The sequence below is a fragment of the Scyliorhinus torazame genome, chromosome 4 (assembly GCF_047496885.1).
Source record: "Scyliorhinus torazame isolate Kashiwa2021f chromosome 4, sScyTor2.1, whole genome shotgun sequence".
Classification (NCBI taxonomy): Eukaryota; Metazoa; Chordata; class Chondrichthyes; order Carcharhiniformes; family Scyliorhinidae; genus Scyliorhinus; species Scyliorhinus torazame.
The window spans coordinates 264392157-264403514 of record NC_092710.1 but is presented as its reverse complement, the minus strand read 5'-3'; the positions used below and the strand labels follow the sequence as shown (position 1 = coordinate 264403514).

The window sequence follows — 11358 nt, the reverse complement described above, 5'->3', positions numbered from 1 at the left end:
GTTTTAAGAATGGTTCCTCACCCCAGGCACCAAAAACGAAATAATTCTCAATTAATGGTTGCAAAATGTTGAAAAAAGAATGTAATTTTTTTTGTACGATCATAAGGATCCATTTTCTCTGATATCGCCTTATTGTGAAAACGTCTGCAAACCTTTGTTGAGACCTTCACCTTGACCTGTCACATTTGAACGAACAGTAGGATTGTTTGCTTCACATAGAATGTTCCTCACAACAGGGCACATCCTTCAGTCCGCACTTGGCGCGCGAAATGTGACACTTGTATTGAGGGTGCTAGTAAATGGGGGTCTTGTTCAGGGTGGTGGCTTTGCAAGTCAGTTAGTCAGTTTCTTGTAAATGCAGTCATGATGTCATGGCATTGTTGCTGCAAATTTATTTGATTATTTCTTTAATTTGCTATTAAAAAAAATAAGCGCGCACTCAGCGAAGACATGAAAGCACATTTTTCAGAGCTGAGTGGGTTGTTGGTGGAACTGTCTCCGAAAGCTGCTCTAGTGTCCCTGTCATAGAATCTTGGAATAACTACATCACAGAAGGAGGCCATTCGGCCATCGAGTCGGCATCGACCCTCTGAAAGAGCACCCAACCTAGACTCACTCCCCCACTAACCTACTCATCTTTGGAAACTAAGGGGCAATTTAGCGTGGACAGTCCACCTAACCGGCAATTCTTTGGACTGTGGGAGGAAACAAGAGCACTTGGAGGAAACCCACGCAGACACGGAGAAAGTGCAAACACCATATGCACATTGGCAGGAGAGATATCCCAACATCAGCCAAGATCTGAAGCAGTACTGAAGAAATGGAGTAATGGTAATGGTTCCATCCAATCACAGCAGAAATACCGCAGTTTTCTCCTTCCAACCTCATCTCTACTTCAGTTAGTGAAGAAAATAATTATTTCTCATCTTCATTTTATTTACTATTTTATTGTTGTGGAAAGAAAGTGATTGGTTTAAAGTTGACAAGGTGTTCATCTTGTTGCATGTTTACAACTGCAATCCAATAGTTTTATATACACTGTGACAATGAAAGATCAACAGGTTTATTTTAACTGAGTCATTGAGATCCTAAAGATTAAACTTACTGATGGAATTCGTGAGATCCAGAATTCCCTTGGACTATGGGACATTATTTGCTGTGCTTCATGTTACCCCAGGAAAGGAAATTGTGAAGAGGACATAGGAGGCTACAAAGGGACATGGATAGGTTAAATGAGGGGGCACAAATCTGGCATATGGAGGCATAAGGGGGCAAATGTGAATGTTTCCATTTTGGCAGGAAGAATAAAAAATAAACTTCTCATCTAAATGGTGAGAGATTGCAGAGCTCTGGGCACAGATGGATCTGGTGATCATCAGGTACATAAATACAGAAATTAATTGGGAAAGCAAATATCATGTTATTGTTTATTGTGAGGGGAATTGATTACAAAAGAAGGGAGGTTATGCTACAGTGTATAGGGCATTGGTGAGACCACATCTGGAGTACTGTGTAAAGCATTGGTCTCCTTATGAGGAAATATATAAATATGTTAGAAACAATTCAGAGAAGGTTTACTAGACTAATACCAGGAACGGGCAGGTTTGTCTTATGAGGAAAGTTTGGACAGGCTAGGCTCGTATCCAATAGAATTTAGAAGAGTAAGAGGCAACTTGATCAAAACCTTTCAGATCCTGAGGGGTATTGACAGGGTAGATGTGGCGAGAATGTTATCTCTTGTCAGAGAATTGAGAACTAGGCGTCACTGTTAAAAAATGAAGAGTCGCTCATTTAAGACAGAGATGAGGAGAGTTGTTTTCTCTCAGAGGGTCGTGAGTCTCTGGAACTCTCTTCCTCAACAGTAAGTGGAAACAGAGTCTTTGAATATTTTTTAAGGCTGAGCTAGATTGATTAACAAGGGGGTGAAAGGTTATCAGGGGTAGGCAGGAATGTGGGGTTGAAGTTATAATCAGATCAGTCATGATCTTATTGAATGACGGAGCAGGCTTGAGGGGCCGAGTGGCCTACTCCTGCTCCTAATTTGTATGTTCTATCTTATGTTCCTGTATAGCACAAATTGCATTCTATAACTCACAACTTGAAAATACATAATGCAGTGGAAGTGAAGGATTCATATTTGGGGGACATTATTATGGTGAAACATGATCTGTTGTTAGTAATTTGCTGCAATTTATTTTTCTCTATACAAATCCCCACAGGATCCCCCACCCCACCCCTTCTTTGCCATGGTTTTGGAGTCTAGAACTCGGGGTCATAATCTTAGGATAAGGGGTCGTCCATTTTGAAGAAGATGAATTTCTTCACTCGGGATTGTGAATCCTTCAATATTTGTATTCCAGAGGATTGTGAATTTGCAGGTGTTGAATATATTCAGCCATCAATAGACTTTCGTACACTGAGAAAATCAAGCAATATGGAGATCATGTGGGGAAGTGGAGTTGAGGTAGAAGGTTAGCCATTATCTAATTGAATGATGGAGCAGGCACGAGGGATTATATAGTTTGCTCCTGCTCCTGTTTGTTCTGTTTTATGTTATTCTCATCTATAAATTTGTCAGAAACGTTTGCTACATACAAGTCAACCTAATCCATTAAAAAATTGGAGAATCATTTCAGTAGGGTTCTCTTGCTTGCTGCCATAGTTTCGCTGCAAGGGTCACAAACATCCCAGAAAAAAATGGAATAGGTCAGGTTCATGCAACTTTTCCAGGATTTATGTGTCTCTTCACCTGAGGTCATAATGAATGAGCAGAACCCTCTAGATGATCATGTCCATGCAGACATGTTGCCAATATTTTTATAATAATAATAATCTTTATTGTCACAAATAGGTTTACATTAACATTGCAATGAAGTTACTGTGAAAATCCCATAGGGACCAGACTCCGGCGCCTGTTTGGGTACACTGAGGGAGAATTCAGAATGTCCAAATTACCTAAAAGCATGTCTTTCGGGACTTGTGGGAAGAAACTGGAGCACCCGGAGGAAATCCATGCAGACATGGGGAGAACGTGCAGACTCCGCACAGACAAGCCTGCAATCAAACCAGGGGCCTGGCACTGTGAAGCAACAGTGCTACCCACTGCATTTCTGTCATGCATTTTCCGTTATGCATTTCTATGGAAACTGCCTATGCATTTTTAATTCTGTAATAACACCACTCCTGAGTGGAGCAATCTGAAATTCTAATAGTGACAGGAGTGTGTAACTTGACATGATGGGTTTACATTTTAAATGTGCACAGAGGAATTTAGGGTACAAATATGAAAGTAAGCATGGTGTATATGATACAAAAATGGGTTAAAGAGATATGGGGAACAGAAGGGGAGGTGGATTCAAGACCAGGAAGCGATCAGCCATGATCTGATTGAATGGTGAGCAGGTTCGAAGGGCTGAATTGCCTACTTCTGATCCTAATTCCTATGTTCCTACTATGTGTTGTGAAAAGGATCCAATTATCATCACATCTTCAACTCTGCTTCACCTGAAAATTACAACTGGTTTCCATTGACTGTACAATGCCACAGTTTGCAAAAACAGTCTAAACAGGAAGGCCTGGATGAATTACCACAATGGTGCTCGTCAGGAATTCTGTGGATGGCAGAAGGCGCTGAGAATGGTGCTACATGCTTCATTTGGTAAATGCACTTCTAACCACTGATGCTTTGTGCATCAGTACTGCACAGAATACATTCAATGCAGATAGATACCCCTTTAGGATCAGAAAACTATAAATGAGCAATATTTCTTGGATTCCTACTATGTAGCACAGATGCAATTGATTATGGTTTATAAAAGAACAAATTCCTTCATTCCATATTTGATAACAATAATAAACCACCAGACTGAAGTAACTTTAATTTAAGATATAACATCAATTAGATAAGAATTGCTTTTTCCCACTGGTGTGAATGTATATTATGAGGTTAGATCACTATTAGAACTGTTATTCAATGTTATCTTGAACATAAATCACTTTGATAACAGATGAGGGCAACTGCCTGCAATCAGATTGATGCTGACAAGCGTGAAAATGAGAGACTACACCCCCAGAGGTCAGCAGGCTGTGACAGATTTGCTACAGTGCAGATCAACTTTCCTCAGGTCCAAATGCAGTTTGCAACAAGTCTGTATCGCTTAAAGACACAATGGTTTCTTATTAATGGGCAATTTGATCAATTGTGAATTTATTTCCTACTCAAACTTTACAACCTTCTCAGAAGGCATGATTTAACAGCAGTGAGCGCACGGCGCTGATTAAATAGCGGGAGGGGCCAACATCAGGATTCGCTTTGGGCGTGAATTGGTTCGCAATCTAACCAGCCTGTTCCCGGTGGTGGGTGCCGGATCCCGCTCAGATGGGGCTAAACATCAATTGACACCAATTAAGACTAATCTCCATCTCATTAGAAAGATGTAAGTCTAATCTAACAGCCTGCTGGGAACTAACTGGATGCCCAGGAAGTTGGCGCAATGGCTGCTGAGGGGAGTTTGGGTGGTGAGTGGCAATTTCCATTCCCTGGCATGCAGCCAAGGGGCACTGGAGCTGCTGCCCCAGTGCTCGGGGGAGGGGATCTCTGGGGAATGGGAGGATGGGCTTTGTTGAGGGGCTGGGCATTATAGGTCGGAGGTTGTCCCTGGGCTGGAGGGGTGAGAGTCGTAACATCTGTTGGGCCTACAAGCCATCCCCAGTATTGTGTATATCTATACAGGGGCAACCAGTGTCCTACCAAACACTTCCAGGAGACAGCCCTGTTCTTAGTTATATGCTGAAGGTTAATTCAACTCTCTTTGACTGTGAGCAGATTCTAGCTTCACAGCTGAAGGCAATTGCTGAAAAGGAATTGGCATTGTTAGAATATAGAACATACAGTGCCAAACGAGGCCATTCGGCCCATCAAATCTGCACAGACCCACTTAAGCCCTCACTTCCACCCTATCCCCCTAACCCAATAACCCCTCTTAACATTTTTGGACACGAAGGACAATTTAGAATGACCAATCTACCTAACCTGCTGTCATTGCGCGGTGCATCAAACTGCTCAAACTGCGGATCTAATGCTTGTATCACCTTGACGGTGCACTGCAGTACACCCCCCCAGAGGGTCTTCCGCTTTGTGGTGGCCTGCTGTGCTCTCCATAACCTGGCACAGCAGTGGGACGACATGCTGTAGGAGGATGTTGCCTCGTCTGAGGAGGATGAGGAGGGGCCGGTCCAAGAGGGACTGGAGGACGAGCCCAGGGAACACCCGATGGAGCAGCCGGAGGATGGAGGTCAGGCAGTGGCGAAGGTTCAGCATGCCTGTTTCTCATAGTACGAGCCTTTGCCCTGTCAGCTTGCCCCCTTCCCCCACAACTCCACTCCCATTCACCCGCTCCCCCATTGGCAATCCCCACCCCCGTTTCCCTCCTTCCTTTCGCCCACCCTTCATTTCCCGACCCTCCCACATCACCCCTCCCCGATTACCCTGTTCCACCCTCCCAGGGTCTGTGTAACACCACTCCAGGGTGATGGGCCTCTGTTCCACTGTCAGCGGGTCATTATACAAGGCAGAACAGGCCCTTCGGCTCTCCAAGCCTGCGCCGATCACGTGTCCTATCTAGACCAACTGCCTGTAACCTTCGATACCCCGTCTGGTCATGTGTCTATCTAGATAAGTCTTAAAGGTAGCTAACATATCTGCCTTAACCACCTCACTTGGCAGTGCATTCCAGGCCACCACCACCCTCTGTGTAAAAAACTTCACCCCGCACATCTCCACTGAACCTATTCTCCCTCACCTTGAATTTGTGCCCCCTTGTAATTGTCATTTCCGTCCTGGGAAAAAGCCTCCAACTGTTCACCCTATCTAGACCCTGATGATAACTCGCTGTGAGGAAACTCTGGTGCTCCTCAGTTTATGCCAAAGTCTGACTCCTGTCTTTCTCCTGATGGCGCGCTCACACCGATCACCTGAACGTGATCTGCATCGGGGGCTTTTGATCCAGGACCACTGTGGCAGGGGACAGGGGTTAGGAGGAGTGGAAGGCAACAAGGGATGGGAGTGCAGGCAGGCCCTCTGTGAAGATTAACATGATGGAGGCTTCACATATATCAAGTGTTATATATTTAATGATGAACATTTGAAACTTCCATTGCCCTAGCTACAGATAATGCCCAATCCCATACCTTCGAATGTCCATTCAGTGATCCTCCATCTTCTTAATCTGTCGTGTTCTTCCTCTATGTCTAGGTATGTCACTCAATGCACATCAGAGGTGGAGGCAGCCTGCTGCTTCTTATGCCCTTCGGCGGCCTATGATGCCCTTGGAGGGCCTGAAGCTGGAATGCTCCAGCTGACTTACCAATGTCACCGGCATCACCATGCCACCCTGTTCTGCCCACTGACCATGAGACACACCGATGTCAGGAGAGGGCGATTTGGACATGGGTGAGGACCGACGTTGTCTCTCTGGTGGCAGGCACGGGGTTGGCCTCCAGCACTTCCTCCTTCCGGACAGTGCCCATAGAACCCTGGGGCATCTCCATGGGATGGAAGGGCAGCTGAACTGAGTTCCAGAGGCCACTGCATCACCTGGCCCTACCGGTCCTGGTGCCTCTCCCTTGGCTGCACCATGAAGTTAACGCCCTAAACAATGCTCCTCAGTGACTGGGACATGCTCTGGAATGCTTTGGTTATGTCCACCTGCATCTGGGTCATGGTCTGCAGTGTCTTGGCAATGTCCACTTGCACCAGGGACATGTCCCTCAGCGACTGGGACATCATGACGAGGCCCTCAAACATGGCTGTCACTGACTGAGCCACTCCGTGGACAGCAACACTCAAGGCCCTGATGTCATGCTCCTGGATTTCCACTGTGGTTGCCACCCTAGCTGTGTTGGTCTCGGTGCCATGTATTGCCGGTGCCATCTCCTGCACCCGTAGCCTTTGGGACTCCTCTAGTCGGCTATGCCGAAGTGTCGCTGACATCCCCTCCTGAATCTCACGGCTGTGTCATAGCAGCTGCAACAGCTCTGGGATAACCTTACTCAGAGGCTCGGCATCTGACTGGGACTCAGCTGAGTCCTGGGATCCAGCAGACCTCTGATTGCTGATCCTCTTGGATGTTCCTGCCTCCACCTGATGTACATCAGCAACTGTGTGGTGCTCACCAGATTGTGCCCCAGATGCCTGTCCACTAATGTCACCCACCAAGGCTTGTGTCTCTGAGCTGGTGGAGAGTGGGGATGACAGCTGTGATGTCTCGTCCAAGGTGTTCTGTTGGGTAGTGACCCCGGATGGCCCTGCCCCATCAGGTGGAGATCTGTGGGAGAAGTGACATGTGGTCAGTGGGAGGGAAGGATCATTTTGTCTGACATGAACAGCTCACTTGAGACAGGTCATCTGGGTGAAGGGGCAGTGGATCCTCTGCGATGCAGGCCAACCTTGTTGTCGGTGACTGCTCTCTCCTTGGCCAACCCTGTGATCTCCGGGGCCTATTCCTCATAGGAGGTGAGGATTCTGATGTCTGGAACTCCACCACCCATCTGGACGCTTTCACACGTATTATGGGCTAACCTCTCCTGCGGAGACAGATAGGGCACTTTGCGAGTGGTGTGCTTGCTGCTTTGGGAGGGTCGAGGGCAGGTGGCATGTGGGGGCACCGCATCTGGACATGGAGGGGTTGTGATGGTGGGTGCCAGGGTATGCTGGGGCACAAGCATAGTGATTGGATGTGGGGAGGGTGCAAGATGCCAGCCGGTGATCTGTTGGGAGACCAAAGTCAGGGGTGTGGCAGGCAGAACTGATGCCAGGGGGGGCTTGTGTTAACTTACCCTTGCAGCCCAGTGGAGGTTGATGGTTTTCTATCCTGCACTGCACTGGTCATCCTGCACGAGCTGACAGCCACTGCCACTGCCTCACAGGTGGCAATGGCGACCCTACTGCTGGTCCTCCCACCTCCTCGTGGAAACAAGGTGTCCCATCTTGCCTCCACACCATCCAGAAGCCTGGCCAGGTTGGCATTCCCGAAGGATATAAGTGGTCAGCGTGGTGCCATGCTTGTGTGCTGACTAGGACTGAGTTTGGAGGGAGCGTTTAAAAGCAACTCCACCTTGTTGGAACTGCAAGTCTGACGAATTAGCTGGCGGGACAGCGAGTGCCTGCATGAAGCTCATAGGGGATCATTTTCGGCACTAAGTGTCGTATAGTACGGGCCACGGGATCACACTCGGAATGTTTTCCATTCAATCGCTCCCATAATGTCCTCTGCAACTGCGAAAAATCGCAGAAGGCAAATTGACTTTGAATCGTGTGAATTGAGATTAAAACAAGTTTCTAACCTATATAGAAAGTGGAATCTTTGGTCTTCTTTGGAATTCTCTACCCCAGAGGTTTGTGAATGCTTCATCGTTGAATGTAGGTAGGGTTTGGATGGACTAATTTTGGTCTCTCGTGGAATTAAGGGATCTGCGGCGTAGGTGGGAAAATAGAGGTGACGTTCAAGATCAGCCCCTCAAGCTTGCTCTGTCGTTCAATATAATCATGGCTGGTCTCATCTTGGCCTCATCTCCACCTTGCTGCCCGCTCCCTGTAATCCTTCATCCCGCCACTAATTAGAAATCTATTTATCTGTTCCTTAAATTTGTTTAGTGTTTCAGCATCCTCTGCACTCTGGTTTCACAAATTCATGATCCTTTGAGTGAAGTAATTCATCTTCATTTCTGTTTTAAATCTGCCACCCCTGAGCCTAAAACAATGAATGTTCAACAACAGGAAACATCTGGGGCGGGATTCTTCGCTGGCTTACGCCGAAATCGGGAAATGCAATTGGTCGGAGAATCGGTTCCGACGGCAAAATCATGGCGGGCGCCGATTTGATGCCAAATCGCAAAATTCGTCGCCTCGATAGCGGCGTCAATGCAGTCCGAAGTGCACGTACAGAAAGCACTGTTTGCAGATAATTAGCGGGTCTGACCCGGTATTCTTCGGGGCCTCCGCGATTCTCCGCCTCCGATGGGCCGAGTTCCCAATGTTGTTAACTTGTGCTTTTAAAAATCGTGAAACCGGCGTCGTGACTGCTGAGGGAGAGAGGAGCTACGGAAAGTGTCGAACGTCGCCATAGTTTGATGCCAGCTGCGCCGCTGGCTTGGGAGTTTCTGTCAGGGCTGGGGGAAGTACCGGGGGTGACCAGGAGGTGGGCCCTGGGGTCGGGGTGGACGGGCACGGAACACCGTTTCCACAGCTGGAAAAGCAGCCATGCAGCTGCACATGCCGCTGACAGCTCACTATGAGCTTAGGGCCACGGGTCGTGTAGGTGTCCCCCCAGGCCACCCCACCCCCCTGCCCCCCCGAGGAGCCCTCTGGCCCAGCTGATCCATCGGCTGTATGGGCACGTTCCAGTGCAGCCAGTGCCACCTTGTTGGTTGGGATGAGTGTGTGTAGGGATTATAATGTGTATATGCGGCTGCAGCTTGTCAGCCTCCTGAGTATCATTCACGGACCCGGTGAATCCCACACCATATTTCATTGGAATCGGTCATGTTCCACGTGGTGCCAGTGCTAGCCCCTCAACCGTCGCTGAAACGGTCCAGGTTCGTCGCCAGTTTTGCTGTTGTGAAAGACCACGAATCCTGCCCCAGCGTCAAAGTCTCTTAGTCTCAGAAATAGCGAGTCCAGCCCTGTTCTATTTATCCTTTCAATCCTCTATAGTATCTGATATATCTCAATTGGATCTCCTCTAATTCATCTAAACTTCAGTGAGTATAGACCTATTCTGTTCAATCTCTCTTCATAAAACAAGATCTTCATCCCTGGAATCAATGTAGTGAATCTTTTCTGAATTGTCTCTAATGCATTCACCTCCTTCCTCAAGCAAAGGGACCAAAACAGTGTGCAATATTCCAGATGTGGTCTCATCAATGCCCTATACAGTTGCAGCAGCACCGCCCTACTTTTATAGCCTATTCCATTAGCAAAGAATTCAAAAAAGTTGCCGTTGCAGAATTAAGGGATGGGGGAGCGGGTGGGAAAATGGAAGTGAAGCGCAAGATCAACCAAGTTGCTCTTGTCCTTCTTGATGGTAGCAGTCTTGGGTTTGGAAGATACTGTCTAAAGAGCCATGGCGAGTTCCTGCAGTGCATCTTGTAGATGATACACATGGCTGCCACTGTACTTTGATGTTGTAAGGACTGAATGTTTGTGGGTGGGTGCCAATCAAGCAGGCTGCTTTGACCTGGATGATGTTGAGCTCCTTGAGTGTTTTTGGAACTGCATTCATCCAGGCAAGTGGAGATATTCCATTACACTCCTGACTTGTGGCCTATAGATGATGGACAAGCTTTGGGGAGTCAGGAGGTGAGCTATGCGCTACAGGATTCCCAACATCTGACCTGCTGCAATAGCCACAGTATTTCGCTCTGAAGAACAGTTATGTGGACTCAAAACATTTACTTTGTTTCTCTCTCCACAGAAGCTGCCAGACCGGCTGAGTTAGTTCAGCATTTTTTTGTTTTTATTTCAGATTTCCAGGATCTGCAGTATTCTGCCTTATTTTATATTGCTGGTTCAGTTCAGTTTCTGACCAATGATCACCCCCTTTAACAGTGTTCACTGTTTCTAAACTGCATCAGTTGGGACAGTTTCTGGGCTCCAGCCTCCAAACAGATGTGAAACCAATAAGCAGTGAGGGTTTTACTGGCTGCAGGCCTGACTCATAATGAAGTGCCAGCACCAATTTCACAATGTTATTGAGCAGGTACAAGCAGCAGACCCAGAATGCCCGTTTTCTGGTGAGATTGCCTTTATTTCAGTTCATCAACTTGAGAATCACAATGGCTGCTTTGTGGGGAGAACATTTGCATGTGCCAAATACACATTTCAGAAGAGATAGCAATCATTTTCAGCTTGTTGCAAACAGTGTGCAAAACAGCGATGTTCTAATCCCATTAAAATGCTCTCTTTTTGGACAGCAGCTGAAAGAAACTTTCTGAAATTCATTCGTGATCGAGGGCGAAATCTTACCAGAATTTGGCAAAGTGTCAGACTCGGACTGAAAACAGGCGTTTCACTCTCCAGTTGCACAGACCAGTTTTCACTCCAAATATCGAGCCTCTTACAGAGAAAGAAATGAGTGGGCGTGGTATACTGCATCACTGTGGCGAGTCGGAGCAGGCAAGCAGCTCCACAGAGATCGGGGCGCCATCTTTAAAAGACACCCCAATTAGTGCTGCAGCCTAATGGCCCCCACACCCCATCACGGAGATCACCCCCCCTCCTCCACCACCCCTGACAGTCCTCGCTGGCATGCCCCCCTCCTATCCTGACAAACCCTCGCCGGCTTACTTCCCAACATTCAT

The 11358-nt window shown here is 47.3% G+C and overlaps 1 long non-coding RNA gene across 1 annotated transcript in view; it reads left to right on the top strand.

Annotated features, from left to right (window-relative positions):
* The first annotated feature begins 346 nt into the window (after window positions 1–346).
* The window catches only part of LOC140411724 (uncharacterized), a 56705-nt gene continuing 45693 nt past the window's right edge, over window positions 347–11358 (top strand). The window contains exon 1 of the long non-coding RNA XR_011940968.1: window positions 347–831. This is a non-coding gene — a long non-coding RNA (uncharacterized lncRNA). The remainder of the gene's footprint in view (window positions 832–11358) is intronic.